Source organism: Cupressus sempervirens, chromosome 9 (assembly GCF_028749045.1).
Source record: "Cupressus sempervirens isolate cs-2001-9-10 chromosome 9, ASM2874904v1, whole genome shotgun sequence".
Lineage (NCBI taxonomy): Eukaryota > Viridiplantae > Streptophyta > Pinopsida > Cupressales > Cupressaceae > Cupressus > Cupressus sempervirens.
This window is the reverse complement of record NC_143126.1, coordinates 406,673,877-406,696,373: the sequence shown is the minus strand read 5'-3', so window position 1 is coordinate 406,696,373 and position 22,497 is coordinate 406,673,877. Positions and strand designations below refer to the sequence as shown.

At 35.8% G+C, this 22,497-nt stretch overlaps 1 long non-coding RNA gene across 1 annotated transcript; it reads right to left on the bottom strand.

The window, feature by feature from the left end:
• Positions 1–15,462: 15,462 nt before the first annotated feature.
• On the bottom strand, positions 15,463–19,658 carry LOC149538981 (uncharacterized). Its single transcript, XR_016355865.1, has 2 exons — positions 18,391–19,658; positions 15,463–15,715 (listed from the first exon to the last, which is right to left on the bottom strand). It is a non-coding gene; the product is annotated as an uncharacterized LOC149538981 (long non-coding RNA).
• Between the last annotated feature and the right edge of the window lie 2,839 nt (positions 19,659–22,497).

The window sequence follows — 22,497 nt, the reverse complement described above, 5'->3', positions numbered from 1 at the left end:
CATAGTGATTCTGTAGTTGCAGTTGGGAGAGCAGATCATCAGTCATGACTCTATCTGTTTTCTCACTTTGTTCCTCATCCTCCTTCATCTATTTTTCTCACTCACTCAAATGATGTGAGTAAATTATGGCATGAGCGGTTTGGCCATCTTAACTTCCGCTATTTGCATCAGCTCAACCAACAAAGCATGGTCACAGGGTTGCCTTCGGTTCAATTCTCAGGAGGTGTTTGCCAAGGTTGCATTCTTGGTAAGCATCCTAAGGAAAAGTTTGACAAAAGTAAGGCATGGAGAGCTTCACAGATACTAGAGTTAGTTCACAGTGATTTGGCTGGTCCATTTCAACATCCTTCTTTCAGGAGGGCCTGATATGTCCTCACATTCATTGATGACCTTTCTCGATATACATGGGTGTACTTTCTCAAACAAAAGTCGGAGGTATTTGGTCATTTTCAAGACTTCAAATTTTTTGTAGAAAAGCAATCTAGGAAAGCCATCAAGGTTTTGCGCACAAACAATGGTGGTGAGTATGTTAACCATCGGTTTGAAAGATTTTGCACTTCAGAGGGGATTGATTTACAACATTCAGTTCCATACAATCCTTAGCAAAATGGTGTTGCAGAACGGAAGAATAGATCCTTGAAGGAAATGGAAAACTGTATGATTCACTCTAGATCTCTTGCACCACAGTATTGGGCAGAAGCCATTAACTGTGCTTGTTATATCCAGAACTGTATTCCTCATCGAGCCTTGAAGGGAGTTACTCCTTTTGAAGCTTGGAGCAGTTGAAAACCATTAGTTAAGCACTTTCAAGTTTTTGGCTCCCCTGCATGGGCCCACATTCCTATAGAGAAACGTAAGGCCTTGGATTCACAAAGCAGACCTTGCATATTTGTAGGTTATCTTGATGGTGTGAAGGGTTATCGGTTGCTCCACCCTACTACACATGAGTTATTCATTGAGAGGAGTGTTCAGTTTGAGGAGGGATCTTCAAGATCACTTTCTATCACTTCTCCAACTCCTTCTACCTTGACATTAGAGTCACTTGGAATACATGACAGACCTTTTGATGAGTCAGATTCACCTAAACAGTCTTCTACGTCTACTTCTGATGCAAAAAGCGATTCAGAGAACTCACCTCCTTCCTCTCCTAGTCATCATTCAGAGGTTAATGATTCCCCTCCAGATTCTCCATCTTCTTGCCCACTTTGGGCTAGACAGACCTTGCAGTCTACAGGTGATTGGGTTGGGGATCCATCAGACACCAGGCGAACTCATTCACAATTCTAGGATGTTCCACATGTCTTCATTGCTACTACCTCATATCCACAGTCCTTTCATGAGGCTTCAAGTATTTCTGAGTGGGATACAACTATGCAGGAAGAGTATAGTTCCTTGATGAGGAACCACACTTGGGATCTTGTCCCTCTTCCTAAAGGAAGAAAACTTGTTCGATGTAAGTGGATCTATCGAACAAAATTTGCAGCAGATGGGTCAGTTGACAAACACAAGGCTCGCTTGGTTGCCAAAGGATTCTCCCAGGTTCCTGGGATTGACTACTCTGAGACTTTTACGCCAGTTGCCCGAATGAATTCCATTCGAATTATTCTTGCCATTGCTGCAACTAATCGTTGGGAAGTACATCAGATGGATGTGAAGAGTGTTTTTATTCATGGTGACCTTCACGAGGAGATCTACATGAAGCAGCCACAGGGCTTCCTTCAGGATTCTTCACTTGTGTGTCATCTTCGAAACTCTCTCTATGGCCTCAAATAGGCTCCTCGAGCCTAGTATGCCAAGATGGACTCCTTCCTTCTATCAGTTGGGTTCACTCGGTGCCATTCTGATCCTAATGTGTACATTTTGCAACAGGGTGATTCACTTCTATTTTTGGTTTTGTATGTTGATGACTTGTTGATCACAAGAAGTTCTTCACCCACCATTAAGGCTGTCAAAGTGGCCCTTCAGGATAGTTTTTTGATGACTGACTTGGGCTTGTTGCATTACTTTCTCGGGATTGAGATCCTTCAGTCTCCTTCTGGGATCACCATCACACAATCCAAGTATGCTCTAGATTTACTCTCGAGGTTTCATATGGCAAACTGTAAGCCTGCTCCGACTCCCTTCCTTTCTGGAGTCAAACTTGAGGCTCAATGTTCTTCTCCACTTGTTGATGGCACTTTGTACCGCCAACTTGTTGGGAGTCTCATTTATCTGACTCATACGAGACCTAACATCTCCTATGATGTATGCATGGTCTCTCGATTCATGTAGGAGCCCCATGAGTTACACTGGAAAGCAACGAAGTGGATCCTTCACTACATTTAGGGTTCTCATAGTTGTGGGATTCACTATGCAACAGGTATTGAGCTTGATTTGGTGGGCTACACAGATTCAGATTGGGTAGGTGATTCTGAGGATCGCAAGTCTACTTCAGGGTATAGCTTCTCACTTGGGTCAGGTCCTGTTTGTTGGTTGAGGAAAAAGCAGTCTGCTATTGCTTTGTCTTCTACTGAGGCTGAGTATCGAGGGGCTGTAAATGCTGCCACTGAGGCCATTTGGATTCAACATCTTCTCACTGAGTTTGGTATCCAGATCAGACGGCCATCAGACATATTTTGTGACAACCAGAGTGCCATTCAGATGTCACGGAATCCAGTTCGTCATCAACGGACCAAACACATAGAGGTCCACATGCACTACATCTGGGAGCTCATCCATGGTCATGTCATTGACCTTCGCTATTGTCTGACTTTCAAGCAAGTTGCTGATATCTTCACCAAACCCTTCACTGAGAGCAAGTTCCTTCATTTGCGAGCTTTGCTGGGGGTGCAGGATGCTTCATCTTTTGGGGGGGCCTCTTCCTCTCACTCAGAGTCCTAACTTTTTGTGGGGGGGTCTCTTTTCTCTCTCTAATGAGAAATCTTATGTACATGGGTACCTCATTAGGCTTGACTTTCCGGGACCCATTTCTACATCCACCTAAGCTTCGCTTATGGGGGGGTGTTAGTGTAGTTTTTTTATTTTTCCTATTTTGCTAGGTTTTTCCTACACTTTTTTAATAATCTCGCTTAGGTTAATAAAGAATGTCTTATTAGGTGAATGGTTGTGAGGTGTCACCTTCCTACATGTGAGCATCCATTAGCTATCTTGGGAAGATACTTTGCTATCTTTAGTCCGATAGATGGTTGCTCCTCATTGGTTGGTGTTGCCACCTCCTCCCTCTTCCTAGCCTATATAAGCATGCTACTTGGCTTGTATTTGCATCTCTTATTTTTGCATCCTCTTAATGTTATTTTGCTTCCAGCATTTGCATTACTCTCTTGGAGACTAACTCTGTGTTGCTATTTTGATTTTGTATCATCTGCATTCAGAGTTTAGATATTTACTCTTTGCACTAGTTTTTTGGGTTGTTAATCTTTTCAGATTCTAACAATTTCATTCCATGCCACAAAACTCATGATGTTGTCCATATTGCAGACTTGTTTTTCAAAGAGGTGGTAAGACTACATGGTCTTCCAAGGAGTATAGTTTCTGACAGAGATACTAAATTTGTGGGGTATTTCTGGAGGACATTGTGGAAAAATTTAAGAACAGACTTGAAATTCACTTCCATGCATCACCCACAAACTGACGGCCAAACAAAAGTGGTAAACAGAAGTTTGGGCAATTTGCTGAGATGTTTAGTTGGGGATAAGCCCAAGGGATGGGATTTGATTCTACCACAGGCAGAGTTTGCTTATAATAACTCTATAAATAGGAGTACTGGAAAATCACCATTCCAAAATGTATATGGGAGTAGCCCAAGGACTACACCAGAATTGAGGAAGATAGAGCAAGGGGAGAGGAGAAGTGCTGAAGCGGAAGAATTTGCTGAACATATCAAGCGTCTACATGAGGAGGTTCAGGCACACATTACCAAGATGAATCAAGAGTATAAAGATAGGGCTGATCAAAGGAGAAGACATAAGGAATTCCAAGTAGGGGATCTAGTGATGGTGCACTTACAAAAAGAAAGATTTCCAGCCAGTACTTACAACAAGCTGAAAATGAAGAAATTTGGCCCCTGCAAGATTCTGAAGAAACATGACTCAGGAAATGCATATGAGGTGGAGCTGCCAAATGGTATTCACATTTCTCCCATTTTCAACATTGCAGATTTAACAGAGTATCATGATGATGGTGCAGATGAGGAGTTGGTGTTAGAGCCATGTCCAATCCTTACTTCTAAGAAGGAGGAGATAGAAGACATTCTAGATCATTGTGTGGTTAGGAGTACCATAAATAGGCAGTATGAAGAGTATTTGGTGAAGTGGAAAAGACGGCCGATCGAGGACTCAACTTGGATTTCAGCAGCTGAGGTTTCCCATTTGGGATTTCCTCTACCATTCATAAAGTGACAGGGTCACTTTTCAATCTACCTTGGGTGTCTGATGCAGGAGCATCTAGAGGTATAAGGGCAATCCTATGTCACCCAAAAAAAATGTACTTAGACTTAGTTTCTATTTCATGTGTTTTCATTTTTGGACACCCATTTGGGTCAAATAAAGGTTGCAACTCTCATAGTTCAACTATCAGTGTGTTAGAAAATCCTAAAAAAATAGGAGCATGTAATTGGGCCATCATTTTGGTAAACTAGAAGGTGTGAATTGGCTAGATGAATGTAATCGTGATTTAGAGCATTCCAGAAAAAGAATCAGGTCAATAGGCCCCACGGTTTGAAAGTTATTGCAGTTTTTTGGGTTTTGGAGACCTCCTAAGAATGCTTCAAAGTCAGGTTAGGGGCATTAAATGACCTTGAAAAGGGCCAAAAAATGGGGGATGAGCAAAGCTTTTCCATAGGTCTATAGAGCGCTTCGAGAACTTTTTAGAAATGTGAATGGTTCATCAATCGGAGATACGGTTCAAAAGTTATGCCTCTCGAAAGTTCGGTTACCATTTCTTGATTCTTCTAGATTTGCGCCGACTTCTACCGTAGCTTTCGGAACCTTCTATTTGGTCGGTGGATGCCTACTAGCACTTTCTAGAATGTACTTCTAGTCCTTAACCCTTCGGGGTCTATTTAAGAAGATTTTTGGCATTGTAAAAGGCAGTTCAGAGTAGAGTTTGAGAGGAGGTACTGAAAGGAGAAATTATCTCCAGATTTATGCTATTGTAAGCCCTTAGGGCATGTTTTGAAGTTTATTTTCTTTGTACTATTTGTATTAGCTTATTTTCTCAGTTAATACAATTTCCCTTTTCTGTTGTGTCCATTCTGTTCTTGGGTTGTGTCCCCATCATGGCCCTTACATAAGACAAACTGGGCAACAACTAATAGATTACCAATCAAACAAAAGATTACCCCCTACTACTATTGTCAAACCAAAAACATTATTTGAAAGAGCATAGAAATAAAAACTACCGGGCATCCTACCAAGATGACCTAAAATAGTACTACTTAAAAGAAAGTTTTTAAACAAAGGAAGAACAACCTTTAAACTGACAGAGTCCAAAAACCAGCAAACCAACAAACACATAAACAGAGAGGAGCCGAACCTAATTGGGCTTCTTCTCATCCTTCCCTTTGAAAAGGATGCTGGCCCAATCTTCTGCTAGGAAATAGAAAAGCATTCTAGAATCCTTGTGAGTCAAGTTCTCCTCCTGGTTGTCCTTTAGTAGGTGCAGTGTAGTGGTTTTCATGTGTGTCACCTTGATGGTGAACTTTGATAGAAGTCTAACACTCTCCTCCAATGCCTACATCCTCTCTCTTAGGTCTTTAACCACAAAATCGTGGGTCACCTCAGTATCCTCTAGCTTACCACTCGAATTTCCCTCCACCATGTCCTTGTCATTATCTGCAAAATTGGGGGGTTATAAATAATATTTTCTTTAGGTATCACCCTAGCCGGAGAGGACACTATTGTAGGGGAGGGGGCTCTTTCCACCATTTCTGGGAACTAATCTGCATGAGATCCACCCTACCCATGATAATAGAAGCAAAGACATGGGTCATATCTTTGCTCCCCTTATTCTCACCACTTGAGCCTGACATAGAAGATTATGAAATCTTCACCTCCTTATCCTCCTCATTCCCCAAGCCATAGTTCAATGTCTTCTGTTTCACTCTTTATTTGGGCTAGGCCATCTCTTCAAAATCTAAACCTGAATCCTACAAAGTAGTGGACCTCATTTTTCTTTTGGCATTCATTTTCTCTATTCTTCTAGATCTTTGTCTTTCACCTCTAACCTCTTCTTTCAAATCCTCCAACTTCTCCTTTCCTTTCTCCATTTTCACTTTTTTACTAGGATAGGTTATTTTTCTCTCCTTAGGAGACCCACTTAGAGATGGTTGGAGGGTGGGGGCTCTAGGGCCAGTAATTCTCAGAGGGATATGTGGGGGCAGGGGTTATGAAGAGCTGAGATTTCTCCCTCCACAATCCTAGGGGTTAATAGGGCCAGATGGAATCAATAAAGGCGAAACATCAAACCCTAGAGAAGGATTGTAAAATTAACCCCCTTTTCATCTTTTCCTTAACATTAGCAACAATATCAACTAATTCATGTAATATAAAGAAAAGGAATAGAAATATAATCACAATGGTGAAAATGATTTAGGAGGGGAGAATTGTAATAGTAGTACACACCATACCTCCCTTCTAGGGTGAGATATTTCATCATCACCAAACAAACTTCTTTCCATGGCTATGGAAGCTTTTCGCATAGAAACCCACTACGATGGCAAATGGGTTCTTCATCCTCCTGAAAGAAGCGATTTAGATTGGCTTCATCCGCAACCTTGGTTACCTTCTTCCATTTTCTCCCTTTCATTGCAAGACTTGTTGCCAAAGAAATAATTTCGTCCAACACTTGAAACATAATACCATTAACTATCACCTTTCTATCATTCTAGGAATTCATAAATTGTTGAGAACAACTCTCATCAAAACCTTTCAGCACCTCCATGAACGGGACCAATCCCCCCTCCTTAAGCATATACTAGGTTAGGGGTTTACGAGCACTGTCCTTAATCATTGAAGGCTCAATCCTCAACATATCTCCTCCCATTGCAAAACCCTTCATAATTCTCACACCTTTCAGAGCTCTAGACTAGAGGCAAATTTAAAAAATACAGTCACATTTATGCGAAAAGTAAAGTTGCACAAAATACTTATAAAAGCCTTTACTGTCATGAATACCCATGTCACTTCTCAAATTAGTTATCATGTGCCAACTACCATTTCCCCTATACCACTCAATATCATCATCTCCAAGAAGACAAAGCCTTTTGAAATTTGAAGTATTACTTAGCATCTAGTTTAAAAGTATGATAAAGTAAATCATAAAATATACACTTGAATTATACTTTGATTTACTTTCTCTTTTAAACCACACAAATTTATTATTGGAAGTATCCTTACCATCATTTCCTACCATCTATCCATAGTGAACCTACCCCATCAGTCGACTTAGCATTGAGTTATCACTAAGAACCAAAAAATCTTTCCAAGTAGACCCAGTCATGGGAAATTGTCTTTATTCACTAAAAGTCTTACCAAATTTGGTAACACTCCAATTTCTCTCCAACAATGTAAGCCATGCACTCTTAGACCTAGCACCACCATTATGTGTGCCACTACATTACCCTCCTTGTAAATATGTTGTAGGTCATATCTTTTTAGGATAGTTAATAAATGCCAAATTTCTTCAATCACCCTTTTGATCACCCAACCATCTTTCATGTTGCTTTTCACTATTTCTATTACTATCTTCGAGTCTCCTTTAATCTTCACATTCTCCCATCCCAAACCAATAACCAGTTTCAAGCTCCAAAGGAAAGTCATAGCCTTTGCAACATTATTCGAGACTTTTCCTAGATTGCCAGCATATGCCAACAACATTATACCAGTACTATCTCTAACCATACCCACTCCTGCTAAACCCTTCCTTCTCGTTGCTCCATCAAAGTTAAGTTTAACCCATCTCTCCTTAGAGGGGCTCCACATCATCCTTATTCTTCCAACCTCTATGAATCCTTCCTCCAGATTCCAATACTTGGCAATCCTTTGTTCAGTCATAGTGGGAGGAACCAATGGTTTCCACTACTTGCAATTCTGCATATTCTCCACAATCCACTTGAAGATCAATCCTATAACAATCTCCTCACTTCTTTCTTCATTTCTGAAGACCTGCTATTTCTCTCCTTCCAAATACCCCAGTAAACATGGCCTAGGGATCACTTTCCACATTTGGATAAGGAGAGGGTGGAGCAATAAGCATTTCCAATTCTCCACAAATTGATCTAATCCCTTATGGAACACCCAAACTATCTCAAACTTCTGAATCAACCTTCCCTAGATGTTAATAGACAATCTACATTCCAAGAATAGATGGATGATACTTTATTCCTCTCCTTTACAAAGATAACATCTGTTGGGTAATTGGAATTCCCTTTTTCTTAGGTTATCTATGGTTAGGATCTTCCCATGCATAGTGACCCACCAAAAAATATTAGACTTTAGATTCAGTTGATTGAACCAGATTTTCTGCCAATAATTAGGCTCCATAACTTTCTCAAAAATCATCTTATAAGCATAACCAATTGAAAAATCCCCAAACAAGGTTTCCTTCCAAATGAAGGTGTCTTCCTGAGTCACCCCCAAAATTTTGTAACCTTTAAGGAGTTCTTCCAAGTCCTCCACTAGACTTCCCCCATCTAAAAAACCCTGGTGCAATTGTATCTTCTTCCACCTCCTACTTGACCCAATGAAATCTATCACCTTTCTTCCCTCCTACATTTGGAGATTCTCTCTAAGAATACCAAACTTCGTATGGACCAGAGGTTTCCCAGTTAGCCAAGTATCCTCCTAGAAACTCACTTGGCTGCCCTCGCCTATCAACTACCTCACTCCTTCCCTAAGTATACTTACACCAACTAGCCTCATCCTTCACCAATTTCCAACCCATCTTAGTGAGGAGAGCATTATTCAAGTTTGTAATCTTTTTGATACCTAAACCCCCTTTATTTTTTGGTCTACACATAGTATCCCTACTCACCAGACTTAGTTGGTTCTTCTTCTCCCCCCCGACCAAAGGAAGTTTCTTTGGATTTTCTCTGGTTTCTCTGGCATAGCCTGAGAGATTTTGAATAGGGAAAGGAAGTAAATAGAGATACCTTGGATGGAAGAAGTCAGGAGTTAGAGCTTACCTACACTACTCAAAGTTTTAGCTTTCCACCCAATCATCTTCTTTTGCATCTTTTCTAGAATAATATTCCAAAAGTGATTACTTACCTCTTTAACAACAAATGGGAACCCTAAGTACGTATCAGGGAGGGATGCAGTATTGCAACTCAGAATATTTAGCACCCTTCTCTGGATATCTGGCTCAGTGTTGAAGAAGAACAACTTGCTCTTATCCAAATTAATTTTCTAGTTAATGAAGAGTGGATTTGAAAATAAGAATAAAAACATGGTGCAATCACTAGTCCAAAGTTCTCTTATTGCTCATAGCAATCAATGTAGGAATTGGATGAATATCGGTGCAACTCAATGTCTTGTTCAATTTACTTCTCCAAAACCTCTTTGATCTCCATCTTCGCATGTGCCTGGGAGCCATAACTCTATATTTTATCCTTCTTTTTTAGCGTATAACTGACCCAATCTTACCTATTGTTAATATAAAGTTAAGTTTTTTTAATATTTTAACACAAATAGTGGAAAATAGTGGAGGTAAAACTCTTTACTCAAAATGAAATATCATTTTTACTATAAACTTTATTATTTAATCAATTACATAGTAAATATGGAGCACCAAAAAAAAGGGGTCTATAAGAGAAAATTGATTGAGCCAATAAGAATTGAATTAAATCAATTATAAAAAAAAAATAAAAAATAAAAAATGTGAAAGCTATTGATTAATTAAGGAAAAGTGAATGCAATACTACATCTCATACAACAATAAGAATATATTTATATAAAAAATTTCAAAAATGCAAATGTTAGGATTATTTATAAAATGAATGAAGCTTCTCAAATCAATTGATTCCTTTAAAAACTAATTAGTTGATAGGCTTTCATTGTGAGGTTGCTTGCAACCAGGAGTTGTCTCACACTGGTGAAAAACCTTCTCAAAATGGTTTTTAGATCATTGTTTTAGATGAATGGTATGTTTGTCAAATCAAATCTACACTCAAAATCTTTGTATGTCAAATCAAATCTGCACTCAAAATCTTCTTTGCAAAATCGAATCCAATCATCGCTATTTATTTATATTGTCAAACAAATTTTGATTGGACTATGTTGCAAAGCTAGGTAGCATAGTAAGGTGTTGAAGACATTTTATTAACTTCTAGATGGAAAATCAAAACAATGAAAGAAGAGGAAGAATCTCTTAGCTAGTATCCCTTGCACAACGAGTAATCTAAGTACAAGATCTGCTATAAGGATTTGTCTGCCTTGAACTCCCATAGCTATAATAAGAAGCTCCAGTCATGCTGTAGGGCATTGAATTGGCTGCCAGAGCCGCGTAGCTAATGTACTAAGTTGTTACAAGAATCCTCCTGTTCATTTTTGAATCCATCAACATCTCTTCCTCTGCAAAACACTCTCCAATCGACCCATCACAAGCCTTCTTCAAATTTTTTTTTCATGAAATCTGCATGCAAAGAGCCCTCCACATGAATGGCCATGAAGAATAGAAACAAGAGCAAAGCACCCGTGTAGAGTCTTGAACCCACGACCATCTCTACACCCAAGATAGGTACAACACGAAGAAGATCAAATTTTTCTATGTGCAACACAAACAAGATTGAATTTTTCTATGAGCAACACAAACAAGATTGAATTTTTCATGGAATAGCACAAGTAGGATTGAATTTTTCTTTGGTATAACAGAAAAAGATCTTATTAAATTCATAATATTCTTCATTTAATTTGAATTGAATTGATGAACCCATTACATGGATATTGACCTTAGGAAGTAAATTTAAGGTTCTCTAAAATGACAGAAAGGGAGATGAAAGAATTTAAAAGATTAAGTCTACTATCATCAATTGGTCCTAATTATGTTCTAAGAAATATATAAGTGAACTGCAATTAATAATTTAATAGTTTTTAGTTTTTCTCTTGGATGCAATTTGTCCAAAGGACCTTTATTAGTTTATTTGCAGTGATGATGACTTTAATATGTATGTCTAAATTTTTTAGATATATATAAATGGATGGATCTAAGTAGGTTAAGTATTTTCACTACAATTTAGGTTTTTACCCTTGTGGTATTTTTCTTAGTTTTTATAGTTGTAGCCTAGTAGGTCCAAAGTTTTGAATGGCATCATTTATCAACTATTTTTCATTATATCTAGTTATGCCTCTTGGATGGAACTAATGTGCATTGCACATTGGGGAAGAAATAGGAAAAAATTATATGATGGAGAAGGTCAAACTCAATAAGATATAGAGATTCTACTATAAAGAAGTTGCATCAAGTGTGTTATTATGTCCTTCTCCACATTATTCATAAGAGTGATTATTGTTCTTATTAATTGATTTGTACATACCAATTTGTTATTCATGAATAGTACATATTTAATTCGATAGATCAATAATCAATGGTTGGGTGTTTCATTGTTACAACACATGATTTTAAATCATCACTTTTAAAAAAATTGATTTGTACATACCAATTTACATATTCAATTCAATAAATCGATAGTTTGGTGTTTCATTGTTACAATACATGATTTTAAATCATCACTTTTTTTTTCTATTGAAAGGAATTAAAAAAAGCATTAATGTGTGTCAAAACAAGCTTCATTCACATTATTTATCAACAATACATGAGCTAACATAGGGCAATTCAAAGTTGTATTTGGCAATAATGCTTACATTTACACAATGCATAATACATAATAAATTTAAATTCCTTTGTTTTTAGTTGTGGTTGTAAGTATAGATACCCTTTTAAGAAAAGGTGAATAAAAATGAACAGAAGACATAATCTCTGGTAAAAGATTGGAAGATAATGAAGAGAAATAGCTTAAAACAAATAATTTATAATTATTTTCATAAAATGGGTCATGTTGGCATCCAATCTTTAGGCTGTTCATGGCATGAAATATAGTCTTTATCTCATAAAAGTACTTAACTAAGATTGTTTTTAAATTTTCATTGCATTTAAGAGAGTTAATATGTGCCAGTGAAGTAGGAGAAAAAGAGGTTATCTCAAACAATAAAAGAAAACATAATACATTTGAATTACACACAATTTAAAATGGACTCTAAATTGATATTGAATTTTTTTCAAATATTCATAGGTAAATTTCATAGATTCAGATTGTCAATTAGAAAGAATATTATGTGAATTTAATTATATGCCCTATTTTTTTAGTACTACACTTAAATCATTCAATTTCTTTACATGGAATTTATTTTTATTATCAATTACACCAGTTTCTCTTCTATGAATTTATACCTTCTAATCAAGAATAGGAGAGTAAGAATATTTATAGTTACAAATACAAGAATTTCAATAGTCCTACAATGATATATGTGTCTACACTAATAATTTTGTATGCTTTTTTTTTCTTTATAAAGTTTTATTTATTCTTTTCAATCAAATATCTATAGGCGTATCCCTTGCACCTCTTTCAGGTGCAAGTGCTAGTTATGTAGAATTTCATTAATCTTTATGAATTTATGACTTATGCAGAGACGGGATCATTTATTTTAAAAAAAATATTTCTTATTTAAAATTAATTTAGAGATGTTTCTATGTATTTCTGGAAGAAACAAGGACCAGTGGCATTTTGGAAGCAGCCAGAGCAACATTGGCACAGGTTGAATGCAGGTAGACCGAGGTAGACGGCTCTGCAGCAAGAACCCCACCTAATCTTAGAGATTGCAGGAGAAATGGTGAGAATTGAAGCGGGCCATGATGTAAATCCAGGGGCAGGGCTAACAGAAACAGGGGATTGAACATGAAGCAGCGTCAATTTATAGCCCTGCTCAGAATTTGTATGAACAGGTCAGAGATGTTTGCAAGCCCAGGCGGGAGAGTGAAGCCTGTGCACATTCAAAGAACTGACACGAAACATTTTCAAATAGTAATAAATGAGCCTGTCAATCTAAGCATACACAACAACAAACACAGAACGGCTGCACCTCGCATACTTATAAATCCTTTCCAAAAATTTCTCTATGCTCAAATTAGGTATCAAAGTTGTATTTAACATATAGGAGAAAGATAAATCTTTAGCTAGCTATTATTCTGTTTATAATAGATGAAACTACCGACATAATGCATGGGAATTTCTCCCGCTGACCAGAAAACGAATACAAATCTGATCGAATAAGTGAAGAAATTTTTGAAGATAAGTTGAATATGAAACCCTAATTACGGATAATCCAGTTTACTAACAGGCTTTATAGAAACACGATTAATTTTAAAACCCTATACAATTTCATTTCCCCTTTTTCACAGATGAACGCTTGGCATGCAAGCAATTCATGGCAATGGCCTTGTATTGCTTGTTGTATAAACAGGCTTTTGCATATTTTAGTAACTCGTGGCTGTCCAGGACTTAGTAACTGGTCAGATAGTTTAATCAAATTGAATTATTTGTAATAATTCATCTATAAAAGAGAAAGGGTAGATCCAGAGTAACCCTTAAAAATCAATCTCTCTGTTTAAGATAGTTGTGGATAAATCCGTGCAGAGGCATGTTTTTAAATATTAAACACATAATTGCTTCATGTCTTATTGGAAAGAACAACATATAAACTTAGGGCAGTCCCTCATGTGGCCGCTATGCTTATTTTAGTTAGTACAAGCCATTCAACATTTTTAGGATTATTTAGTGGAGTCGAGGACTCTGTGTTAGCATAACACAGTGCAATAAAGGAGAGGGAAAATGTTTCATGGAGCTAAATGTCACATTTTTCAATAAGCAGCGACTGTTTAATCTAGCCCCCACTTTTTCCAATGCTTAAATTTATATTTTAAGTGGTGGCTGCTCCATAAAAGTAAGGATAGATTCCAAATTTTCCTTCCAACAATTGGAAAATGGTATGGGAACACTCACTCTCTTTAAATTTAAGCACAAAATGCACTTAAGCAGCCGCATGAAAACATGGGCTTAGGCCACAAGAAGCTGCTAGTTAAGTTATACTCTAATAAGACAAACCAAATTAAACTAGAGCAAAGTCCATTCATTTCTCTTTCGTTTAACAACAACATTCTAGAGGTGAATTGCTTTAATGATATAGTTTCAAAAATACATAATAGAATGCATGATATAATCTAAAAGCCAAAATATTCACTCACTCAGTTTTTTAATTGATTTTTCAAAAATACCCACATTTACTCTTGTGATGGAATAATACAGCACGTTTATTCTTATTTTTGAAGCAAACTCTTTCCACATCGCTTGCTTGGTCTTAAGTTTTCAATCTTGCTTCTTCCTCATTAATACGTTAATCAAAGAATGTAGCGATGGAAGAGAATGGAGGTCATCTTCTTTAAAATGCAAACTCGTTGATTCACTGTAGTTCGATGGTGGAGGAATATTTTGGGAGACGAGAATGCTCATCTTCCTTGAGATGGAAACTCTTATAGTCTGTGAGCTGGAAATCTGTTCATTCTTGAACTAAGCTTCATGAAGTGCAAGCTTGTTTGGCCTTGAACTAAATGTAGGCGCTAATTATAAATGTAGTATGAGATTGACCTTTGATGCATGTTGGGATCTCTAAGTTTGGCGCCCGATTCACTGTGATATCCAGAGAAAGAAGATAACCCTATAGTAAATATTTAGTTTAATTAATTGGGATATGAAGGATGTGTTTTTGGATCTGTCAGTGAAGTAGAAATAACATGGCAGAAGTGAATGTTCAAAATTCAAGTGAAACATTTAAAATTTCCACTCTTCTCTTGTTTGAATTTTGTCTTTAAAATCTCCCCTTTATAATTTAATCTAAAATTCAAATTTATCCAATTAACTTACAATGAAAATAAAACAACTAATATGACATGTTATAGGTATGATGAGTATACAATGAAAACTAAAATATAATCTCCCAATAAGGAAAACTTAAAAATTCAAGAAATTACTCCTCAGCTCTCCTAAACAGAAAGATATGGCTGCTCACTCCCCTAAATAGAAAAATCTATGCTGCTCAGCTCCCCTGAATTAAAAAACAACGTTTGTGAGTAACAACTTGAGACATTGACAAGTGCAGTATAAACAACAATGCCAGAGTTTCACAGTAACCTGTCATCCATGCCAAGGATGGTAAACAAATAATTTGGAATTCAATCTGAACATAATGGAAGTCAAATGATTCATGAACAACCTTACAAACATATAAAACCTTGATTGATATATATCTTTTCAACTCCACAGAATGTTAAACAGATAAATTGAAATTCACTCAAAACATAATGGAAGTTTAATGATTCTTGGACAGCCTAAAAAACATCTAAATCTTGGTCGAGTTATATCTTTTCAATTCCACAAGATGTTGAACAGATAAATTGGAATTCAATCAAAAAAAAATGTAAGACAAATGATTCACGAACAGTCTACAAACATATATAAAACCTTATGATCTATCTACCGTCACTTTCATTTGGCAATCTCTACTTATGAGATCTATCCTTTCCAACTTGCGTCTTCCTGGTGTGAAAGAGACGGTAGATTAACAGTATAAACATGATCCCCTTTCTAATCTCCCCTGCTTCTCATGGCCTTCTGTAGTGCACCAATATTATAGTCAAAGGAACCAGCGAATATAAATATATTTTTCTTTTTCAATGAAAGCATTTTTATTTTATTTTATTTGTTTATATTTATTTTCCTTGATCTACAATATTGATGTACATTACTACAATACATTTAACTAACTTCACTAACCACTTTAGTTCCTTCCAACCAGAACATTATTTGAAATTCTAACAAAATGTCTTTATAACCAAATGTATCAATTTCAAATGGAGACACACATTTTCTCTTAGAATCATTTTAGAAACAAAAACATAACAACTTTACTCATTTCTATATACTATAGGGTAGTGCATGATATATAAATTTCTTTAATCACTGAATGTAGCAACATATCAACAAGTACAGTCCACTTATACAATTTTCCAGCTTACAAGCTGTCATAAAACACAAGATTGGGAGTTACCCAAGGGTGACTCTCCCTAATACAATAAGAATTCACTTGGAAGTATGTTTTTGCTGCACATGAAAATAAGACAACATCCTTTTTCTCTTCAAGTCTTCAATCTATAGATCACAACCTGCAGTACAACACACACAAACAAGCCCATGGTACTCTCCTCCCAACCTTAGGCCTTTTAAAGGCCACCCCCGAGCAGGGAGAACTTTGACTAGGTGGACATACATTACTAACAACCATTTACAACACAATGCTCACATTACAAAACTGTTCACACATTTTACAGTTGACAAATAAAACCACAAAAATTCCCAACCAAGGTAGACCACTTAGGATCACATGTAGATCCATCTCAAGGGGTAAGGGTGGAAAATGAATGTTGAGGAGACTCCACCTGCAACTATGCCTTCATTAGGCTATACACTTTATACACATGCCTTCACAAGGCAACCCAACACCACATACATGCCCTCACATGGCATCTTTACAACACTTATAACTCCAGCAAGGTGGCATATGGGGCCCATAACACCCATATGGCATCCCTCTCCTACTCTAGGAGAGACTCTCACCCAACACATTCCCTATGCACCCCTTACCCTCACAAGGCTCTCTTTCCCTCCCAAGAGATGAGACTCACCTTGTCACACCCAAAACAGAAAACTGCAACAAGAACATATGAATTCACAACACAAAGTAAATCACAATACACACATACACCAAAACTGAAACATGATCCCTCAACCTTACACAACACAACATTACAACACACCATATTACAACTACATTACAGAAAACTCACATGCATAACACAATAAAAATAATCTACTTAACAACAAACTTTCATAGCAAGGGTACATAAGGTTACCAACCTGGTTTCCAAGCAAATTTGAGCTCCCTCTCTTTTTTACTAGCAATCCTCCTCCTAAGCTATCTTCTTCTCCTTGTTTTTTTCCCCTTTTCCAAAATTTTACCCCACTTAGATTCTTTTTCCAGATCTATCCAAAAATTCTCCCCCCAAGAACTCTCCCTAAAGAATGTTTTCTTTTGATGCTTAAGTTTCCAAATTCGGCCAACTTGGGAATCCACAATTTTTGGGTGCTCTTTTCAATGCCTAGGGAAGCTTATAATACTTAAAAATGCCCCTACCCCCTAGGTATATCATATGGGCTTTAAAATAAGACCTCAAACTACCCCTAGGGATGGTGTAAACCTCCTAGAAATTCACAAAAGGTGTGCATTCGACCTAGCATGGAAAGAATCCCTCTTGGACCCATAAATACACCTAGGGAAAAGAAATCCTACCAAACCACTCCTTGGTTCACTCAACCACCTACCATCCCACTAAGCATGCTACAAAGGAGAACATGTGTCAAGTGACACCACAATACACACAACACACTTGGCAAGCCATCAAGAAAAACAAATTTACTTTTATAGAATCACAATAATACACACAAATTGGTTTTACAAATAAAATACAAGGGTAAAAAGGTTATACCCTCCTTAGGGTTAACCTTGGTTTTTCCAAACACCTAGCAAGGTTCTCCATAAATCCATGGGCTTCTTTCCTACACACTTATTGCAAATATCAGTAGTCCAAGAATAAGGTGATAAAATGATAATGTAAATATAAATCACATAGATTCTATCATCAATGAATAACATAACTAATATGAAATATGTATTTCCAGTCATATCACATTACACACTTCACATTTGTAGCAATTCTCTAATCTAGATAGTAAAACATTATGATCATTTATTCTTACAGAAAATTATGGAATTAATCTACCTTAAGCAATGCATCAAATATAATATAAGCATACAATTTTAGTTTATTCAAATGATACATGAATTCTTAATGTTACTCTAAATATGCTAAGACATGATAATCTAGCACCATATGGAGACCACAATTCAAAAATCAAACATTCACTTGAGTATAACATAAGCTTTAATCATGACATATGGATCATCAAGAAGGTAAGTAAGCATATCTGAATAACATCATAAAAACTACTTAGAATATTAGTGTCCTAGTAACATCATAAGAAATCATCATATAGCTTAATGATATAGGTATCAATGTCCCAATAACATAACATGAAATCAAATAGTCCAAGGATCAAAATATCAATGTCCATAGTGGGTAATAATGTATCATCTAGAGTCTAACTATCAAAGTCCAAAAGAAACAAAATGTCAATAGTGCTATGATGGTCGGGACGGGACATGACACCTTCGCTCAACACCACAAATTCATTAGAATTAGAAGCCAAGCTTTCATATTTTTGTTTTACAACATGGTAGGTCTACAATCAGGGTCTCATCTTATTCATCCTTTACTGTGGTCCCTTCTTCTTGGTGGGAGACTTTGATCTTTTGAACCTCCCCTGTATCTCCTCATGCTCATCTATATCCTTACTCTCTTTCTTCTCAACAATGGTCTCTTGCCGTCATCAGCCGCAATGACGTTCATCTGCGGCTTCCTCTTCCTCTTGTAATTTGAGTTAGCAGATCCTTAACATTATTAAAAGGGATCTGGATCGTGGCTTATTAATTTTAACAAGAACTGCCAATATTTCTCCAAATCGGCCTTCACATTTGGAAGCCATCAAGGATTTATTTAGGTCCGTGAGAGCTTCAAGGCTATAAATTAGGGTTTCTAGGGTTTGACGTCCAAACCCCCTATTTCTGCCATCAAGCGATTAATATGATCAATAGATTCTTCGAACAGATAAATTAAAGTCAAAAAGCTACTCACTTTAACAACATTTTGTATTTATTTTCAGAATTTGAAGGTGATCTAAGTGTTCTAGAAAAGAAAGAGACTGAGGATAGAGATGAGCATGAGAAGATTCAGGGAAGGTGCAAAGTGAATGGAAGCTCCTACGAAGAAGAAAAGATCGCAGGTCACAGATGCGAAGGACCCTGATTATAGCCCTTCCAAGTGGAATAAACATATATAATGAAAATTTGGCTTCTTTTTCTAATGAATTTAGCTTCTTTTCCTAAAGAAGTAGAGATGAGCAATGAAAGATCAAATCTCATCCCTCACAATCTCCATCTCTTTCTTTAGAATTAAATCTCCAACTCTCTCTCTGCTCATGAAAGTGTTTGCTAACATTCTTCATCCAAAAACTTCAAAATTCGATATTCTCTCAGAGGCAATCGTAAAATCTGCCATCACCGATTTGTGAGAAATGTAAAAATATATAGATGTTGTTGCTCTACCTCCATGATTCTCAGCGGTCAGAAACGCAAGACAACTTGCTAAATTCAGGTGTCAGAGACGCTTAGCCTGATAATTTGGGAGGCATGGCAGTGGTTAATGGAAGCATCAAACAGGCCTGCCAAATTCAATCTCAGAAACGAACAACGCGATTAGAATATTTATTCTTAGAAAAGATTTGGCAACACTTCTTTCAGACGGTTTAAATTAGAATGCACCTCATTCGGTATGACGAGTGTTATGGATTTGGTAATACAGGGCCAGAGAATCCTGTAATTCCCTGTCCCGTTTTAAAGGAGTCATGGACTTCACTACACACTCATCCCATCAATAAATTTTTATTTATTATGACAATGACCATCTTAATCTGGCAGTCGACTTACATGTGAAAGAAAACAATTTTTTACTCTTTTTCTTTTTCTTTTTTTTCTTTTTTAATGTTAAAACAGCAAAGTGTCATAGTTCTTGTCATATGTATGATCCGCGTTTCTTGTGGTCTTGTGGAGTTGAGACTAAAATGGTCGTTGTTGAATATTGTAGTGTAAACTAACTTGGAACAAGAGTTGGTTTGAAGCAAAATGTGTTTGGAGCAGATCTAATATATAGAACAATATTAATATGAGATGGGCATATTTGCATATTAATTAAGAACAATATTAATATGAGATGGGCATATTTGCATATTAATTAAGAAAGAAAGAGAGGAAAAGTGTAAATTTCATTAGAATCACTTATATCATACAAGGCATGAGATAAAATATTTATTGCTAAACTCTTATTTTTGTCTTTAGGTAACTTATGTTCGATATAATTGTATAAAAAAGAATCATATTCTTCCTTTGGAAAAGATGGCATGAGACGTTTTAAACTATGTATGGATAAACCAATAAGTATCTTTATCTTGAAGTGAAACTACTTTTTGAAATAAGACATGTAATATTCTAGGAGTGACAATCTTGTAGAAGATGGTTGACAATACACTGCTAGTGGCTATTATATTATCTAAGAAGCCTACAAAGAGGAAAATTTGTAATTAATCATAAAATTAATATTCGCAAATTGCTTTATTTCATTGCCAAATAAACAAAAAGAAATGAACATGAACAGGTTTTTTTGCATCTTTCTTTTACCAATTTTGTATTTCGTTCAACTATGAGATCGTATCTTTTTCAAATATTAATTTGTCTTACATTAGTTTAAACAATACTATATAATATTTATATTAAATAATTCGTAATATATCAAATCTATGATTTATATAATTATAATTTGACATAAGATATTTAGAAAATTCAAAAATAAATATATAAATACCATCTCAAATTTAAATTACTCAATATTTATATTATGTAATATAATATTAAATATTATAATATAGGAAACCTTTGACTTTGACTTTGAATTAATAGAAGAACTCTTAACTTACTTTATAATTAATATTAAGAATTTATAAAAGTTTGAAAAGTTTTTAACTGAGTTAAATAACTTTATCATTCTATTATAATTAAGCTAAATATGTAAAAAAAATCTTTATAGAGAATGATGACTTCAGGTATTTGTCATTTAATAAATCGAAAGAGATGTTGATGGTACAATCACAATTAATACACTTATCATAGTACCTTTATTAAATAGACTTGCTTTACTTTAGTCCATGATTAAAGTTAATTTTAGCAAATTAAAGTTATTGATGATTAATTTTTCCTTGCCTTTATTCATGTTAGTCAATGAGAATAATGATAAATAATATTATTGTAAAATTATAAATCTATCAAAATCATCAAACAATAGAATAAATTTTCTCACTTAAAAAACAATTCAATGTGATTGGTCATTTTAAAGCTAATAATCGCACCTAATAGATGCAATAGTATCCTCCATGAAAGGAACTAATTATTTTTTATAGATGATATACTCATCAAATTTAGGACCCAATGATATTAAGAATGATGTAGGTGTACAACAATATGAAGAGGGCAACACATGATGTTCATGATATCAAAGTATAGAAATGAAAGTATAATGAATGTGTGATTTCCTAGATGGAAAGGCCTATGAATGAGATTATAAATGTTAGGATTTAGAAAAAAAAAACACCCCTAAGTGTAAAGATGTGGTAGTGAAGGTATTGATAGAAAAGGGGAATTGTGTTGTCTTAAAAGTAGATATAAATATTTAAGATATGACTAAAAGGGAAATAAGGTACACATGTGGTGGAGAGGAAAGTTATGATCTACTTTTCTATATCAAATTGTCATATCTTCAAAGTATGATGGCATTATAGGCTTCAAATTATAGCATGCTACTATTGTTGAAGATATAAATCTAGGATTGATATCATGGTACATAGGCAAAGATCAAAGACTAAGGAAAATGTCATGTAACTAGAAATTAGAAAGATATCATGAGTACATGCATGGAACGTGAAAGGGCAAGAACCACATAAACATCAATCAATAAGTATAAAAGGAAAAAATGATGAATAAATAGCCCTAGTGAAAGAAAATGGTAAATATAAAGAAAGTAAGCAAATAAAAGAGAATGTCAACAACTATAAGAAAAAATATAATTATAAAATGAATTATGAGACGTATAATAGACTTGGTCTTCAAATGTTGGAAGTAAATTGCACGTGAATATGCATTATATCAACATATACATAATAAAAGGGGAAGAAATGGGTGGAGATTTGAATCGACTGGAGCCAACAAAGATAGAAAATTTTAAATATAGGATGGCAACCTGGTTCTTATTAAAAGAAGGGGGATTTCTTCCTTATATGCAGGCAATGGTGAGGTATGACACAAATTGTTCTCTCCAGTTTGTGAATGGGTGGAATGACCATAGGGTTACCATAAATGGTATCACATTCCAAGTTCGTGAGGATGTTATTGCAATGGCTATTGGGTTGTCCATGAAGGGGAAGAAATGGAAGAAGGTTATGAAAATGGTGGACAAGGCCAACATGAATAGTTTTTTGGCAAAGGATGAAGAACTTGTTTGCTATAGAGGAGGCTTCCAGAGGGATAAGCTACTAGCTTCATGGGAAGATGTCTGTTTGGTGATAATGAAGTACCTCATGCTCAAAGGCAAGTTTGGAGTTTATTATTATTA